Below are 5381 nucleotides of genomic sequence, written 5' to 3'. Positions count from 1 at the left end.
TATATATATATATATATATATATATATATATATATATAACAACAATAGAACTGTTCAAAATTATATCCACAAAAATTACAAAAAAACAAAAAAATTACAAAATGATAATGAAATTCAGACATATTAACTGTCCAAAAGTGTTCAAATACCAATAAAATAAAATAAAATATTTATTGCGAATGCTCCTTTATTCAAGGAACTGCTGAATCAAGTCTCTGGAGAGGTGGTGCCACACCATCAACTACGAAATGGCCATTACATTGTCACATGCCAGTGCATTACGCAGTTAGAGCAATGATGTTCTTGTCATCACATATCGAACAGAACAATGTCTCGTACTGCTAATGTCAGTTGCTCCACTTGCCAATTACATGGTATGGTGGTTCACGTGTTTGACTAATATAGATGCATGGTTCTTTGTAGAAGGATCGAAACATCCCCAACTGCACTCTCTTTGACACAGCCAGTGTTGGGTTAGTTACTCAAAGAATGTAATATATTATTCATTACTACTTACTCCTTTCAAAAGTAATATTGTTACTTTACTTACTACTTTCTGGCAACATTAGTTACACTACTAGTTACATTACTTTTTCTTCACGCCCCACATAAGTTGTAACTGTGTATCTTCCACGTAAATTTCTTCTTACTAACAACATATTTCTGCCTCATCATTTGACCAAAATCCACATTGGATTGCAGTTAGAAGTTATTACAAACACTCAATAGTGATTGATAGTGACATTCAAGTAGAAGGGTTGTAATCTCATTAATCTCATTAATTGTCATGTGTAGCTTGAAGCTAATTGTAATTTCTCTGTTATCCATATACTATTATATTTCATTATGTATTTTATCAAATCACATAAGTTTGTAAGAAACTGTTTAATTTTCCAAAACTTTCAATTATAGTAATATAATGTACCACATGCCGATCAGAGGGATGTGGGTGGGATGTAATGCCAGAGTAAAGTATACCACAACTTACACAATAGTGTTCAGATCATGTTTTTTCCTGACAAAATCAATATAATTCTATCTGCTGAATGTAAGCTTTTCCATATTACAAGCTTGCCTGCAGCACTGGGGACATCACATGCATGTGCGAGTCGTGAAAATTATGATTGTTGGATTATTTGATTGTTGGATTTTAAATCAGCGGGGGTTGAGGCATCAAAAGTAACTAAGCTGTTTTATGGATGGTAACTGTAATATTATTACTGAAATCTTATTAGCAATTAGTTACACTACTAGTTACTGCAAAAAGTAATATTATTACAGTAACTAAGTTACTAGTAACTAGTTAATGCCCAACACTGCACACAGCACTCCGTTTTTAGAAAATTGTCTGCAGGTGTATCAGTAACTGATAATATGATGCTGCCTGTAATTATTCATAATTATTGTGACAAATTGTTATTCAGGCATTTTTGCAGGATGGTTCGGTCAGACTCCCTCTCCTCGTTGTCCTCTTAATTGCACATTGTCATTTACCCTTGACTTCTTCCATAATGTCTGTGGTGGGGTGAAGACTGCCACATGCCTTATTAGATCCATATGAAATCATCCACACACACACACACACACACACCCCTAGAGAAAATAAGAACACTGATCCTCTTTCAGTCATCTGGACTTTGACTTTGAAGAAAACATTGAATTTTGTGGGAGAAAAACCTAATACATATGCAATGCACGTGCGAAGCATTACCTGTCAAATTCGCCTGTTTTCAATATTGATGATTATAACAGCAAATCAGCATATTAGAATGATTTCAGAAGGATCATGTGACATTATTGAAAATTCAGCTTTGCCATTTCAAGTATAAATTACATTTAAATATTAAAATAGATGAGTTATTTTAATTGTAATAATATTTCACAATATTACTGCTTTCACTGTTTAAATCAAATAAACAAGCATAAACTTCTTTCAAAACAATCTTACTCAGCCCAAATGTTTGAAAAGTACACACACTTTCTATTTCGCCCCATTACTGTACATTATACAAATCTTAGCCACCCACTAGCTGTTATTATATTTGTGACTTGTGTGTTTGTTTCACTTGCATTGATTCACTTCAAATGCTGCAGGCATAAGCGACACAAGCCTGCTGATCCGTTCATCAGGGCCCCGACCGCCGACATGGAGTATCCAAAAGGTAAATATTGTTTCAGTGACACCATTTTTAATGTGGAAGAAAAGTTCTTAATTATGTTCTGCACAGATAAACCTATCAACATCCCACAAAGCTTTCCTCCTCCTTTCCCTCCTGTCTGGTCATTTCTCTCTTTCCCTCTCTCTCTCTCTCCAGTCCCTCTCCTCTGCCCCTCCACGCCTGGAGGAGCAGGGAGATGCGAGCCTCAACGTGTCTGACTGATTACTGTAATTCATACACTTTAATTAGCTGCACAAACCATTAGCCACAATTAGACTATTACAGAATGCTTTGTGGCAGGAGCAAGCCTGAGGAGTACGTTTATCTGTTGGAGGGAGAAAATGGAGAGAGATACAGAAGCAGAGAAGGGGGAGGATGAGCTTTCAGTGGAAATTCACACAAGCGTGAAAATATTAGACCGAGCACTGATGCAGGGGTGCTAGCGAATTCAAAAGAGCTAATAATTTGAATGGCACCTTAAATGCAAACATTAAGGCGTTGGGACAGCCAATCAATTTGTTGGTTGTCTGTAAAGTGAGCCTTATTGTTAAAGACAGTGGCTGTGTTCCAAAACCTAGCAAGCTGCCTTGGTGTCTAGTAGAAAGACCACTTCTCAGGCGGCATCCTAACTAAAATGAAACCATATAGTGACAATTGAGAAAGCAGAGTAACGCAGAGGTCCTCACAGAGATTCAAATAAAAATGCATTTCAGCATTTCAGTTTGCCATTAGCATGTTGCTAAGCTAATACTGTTTACATTACATTCAACACCAAAGTGCTGTTAACAAAAGTTTAAAAGTTAATATATGTACCACAGTCCATCAATTAACATCTTGTGAAGCGAGAAACGGTGTGTTTGTAAGAAACAAATCCATCATTAAGGCATTTTAACTTTAAAACATCACTTCTGCCCAAAATGCCAGTCCATAATCCATAAAAATGCTTACTTTAGTGAAAAAGTTCATTACCTGTTGTCATCTCATATCAAAAATCCACTGAAATATTTGTTTAGGACTGGTTTTTGGACTGTTTTTGCTTGTAATCGGTGCTTGATCGGTGCATATTTTGTCTCCCGATTCAGATGAAACAATGTTTTCACTGGAGGAAGTCATATTATGGATAGATTGGATGATATTTTAGCTGGAAGCAACAGTTTAAAGATTAAAAGGGACTTAATTATGGATTTATTTCTTACAAACACAGCTTTTTGCTTCATAAGACATTAATTGATGGACTGGAGTCATATGGATTACTTGTGGAGTATTATGATGTTTTTATCAGCTGTTTGGACACTCATTCTGACGGCACCCATTCACTGCAGTGGATCCATTGGTAAGCAAGTGATGTAATGATAAATTTCTGTTCTGAAAATGAAACTCAGCTACATATTGAATGGCCTGAGGGTAAATACATTTCATTTTTGGCTAAACTGAGAATATTTCAGAAGAAACTAGTGTTCACAATAGCTTGTTCAGTTCATACTGTCTGTCCCTTAACTCTGGAAGAAACAAAAACAGAATAACATTTATATGCAATATTAAAAAAGTTCCTCCTTGGTTCACTCAAGATATTTTCCTCTACCACTTTCTCTGTACACTGTCAGTGATGACTTTCTTTTATCTATCATGTCCTATTTATGGCTCTGAGCTCATATATGAGAGGCTGTTTACAGTAGAGATAATGTTGGACCACGAAGGCTTTTACTCAGACAGATATGAGAGGGAAGGGTTGAAGTGCTGGGCATTGCACCAGTGTCACTAATAAGCTTCGCCAAGCAGGAAAGAGGAACATTGAACAGATGCAGCGCTGCATTCAGAAATCTAAACCTGAGGCACATGCCCCAGTGCTCTTATAAATTTTAAAAACCGATCGAGACCTTTAAAGGGCAGGGCTTGGCCCGCTGCGGAGAGAAGCTTTTTCTCTGTTTCAGGCTTGTCAGAGCTAGTGAACTCAGTCATCAAAAGTACCACCATACGTCACCTCACCGTGAAACTGAGTTTTCCCATGTCCCATGGTCTTGCAGGTAAAAGAGTTAAGTGACCTTACTGTGAGGAGAAAAGTCCAAGTAAGGTTATCCTCAATCACAGAGTCTGTCAAGTAAAGTCCCTAACTGTTATTTGCTAACAGTCTGGCCATTTTTTATATCAATTTACTTCTAGCAAGACATTTTCACAGATGTTTCATCCCAAGTGACCTAGACTTTTTACAGGGACAATTATTGATGGGAATTTTGACTCACTTTCACAAATGGGTTCAGTAAAAGTACCAGGTTAAAAGTACCTTATACAGTACAGTTCAAAAGTTTGGGTTCAGTAACTTAAAAAACAAAATGAAATTAATACTTTTATTCAGCAAGAATGTATTCAACTGAGCAAATGTGACAGTAAATACATTTGTAATGTTACAAATGATTTCCATTTCAAATATACTGCTCTTGTGAACTTTCTTTTCATCAATAAATCCTGATTTTTCAAAGAATTATTAAGCAGCACAACTGTTTTCAACATTGATAATGAGAAATGTTTCCTAAACCACAAATCAACATATTAGAATGATATTTAAAGATTTATATGACACTGAAGACTAAAGTAATGGCTGCTGAAATAATGATAATGATAATCATTATTATTATATTATTATTATTAGTATTAGTAGTAGTAGTAGTAGTAGAAAATATATTATTAATAATAATTTATTATTATTATTATTATTATTATCATCATTAATAATACATCATTTTCATAATATTTTATAATAATAATACAAATATTACTTTTAATAATAATTATTATTATTATAATTATTATTATTGTTATTATTATATTTCTGTATATTTCCTATAAATCTATATTGCTATATTCCTATATTAGTAAATCTTTCAACAACAAAAAAACTCGGTATTTGTCTTGGTAAATACAATTTATATGAATTTCTTTAAATTTTACATTTTACATTCTACTTCCTTACATTCAAACATGAATTGAAATTTAAATAGCAATTTTCTGTATTCTAGTTTAATTCAAATTCAGAAATTGAAACCTAAAAGTCTTTCTCCATTCAGTTCTGAATGCCATAAAACCCAAATGCATCACATCAGCTTCACATTATTCTCAAATAACTTACACATGTATTTTCTATAATAATAAACCATATTTAAGATGGGAACTGACAGAACATTGTATAAAACTCTGATCTAGCTCAAACTTACTATACTTAATCTT

At 34.2% G+C, this 5381-nt stretch overlaps 1 long non-coding RNA gene across 1 annotated transcript in view; it reads right to left on the bottom strand.

Annotated features, from left to right (window-relative positions):
* LOC107600902 (uncharacterized) overlaps positions 1 to 2802 on the bottom strand; it is a 21450-nt gene extending 18648 nt beyond the window's left edge. The window contains exon 1 of the long non-coding RNA XR_001610854.1: positions 2790 to 2802. This is a non-coding gene — a long non-coding RNA (uncharacterized lncRNA). The remainder of the gene's footprint in view (positions 1 to 2789) is intronic.
* Between the last annotated feature and the right edge of the window lie 2579 nt (positions 2803 to 5381).

This window comes from Sinocyclocheilus grahami, unplaced genomic scaffold (assembly GCF_001515645.1).
Source record: "Sinocyclocheilus grahami isolate Dianchi unplaced genomic scaffold, SAMN03320097.WGS_v1.1 scaffold294.1, whole genome shotgun sequence".
Lineage (NCBI taxonomy): Eukaryota > Metazoa > Chordata > Actinopteri > Cypriniformes > Cyprinidae > Sinocyclocheilus > Sinocyclocheilus grahami.
This window is presented reverse-complemented; position numbering and strand designations above follow the sequence as displayed.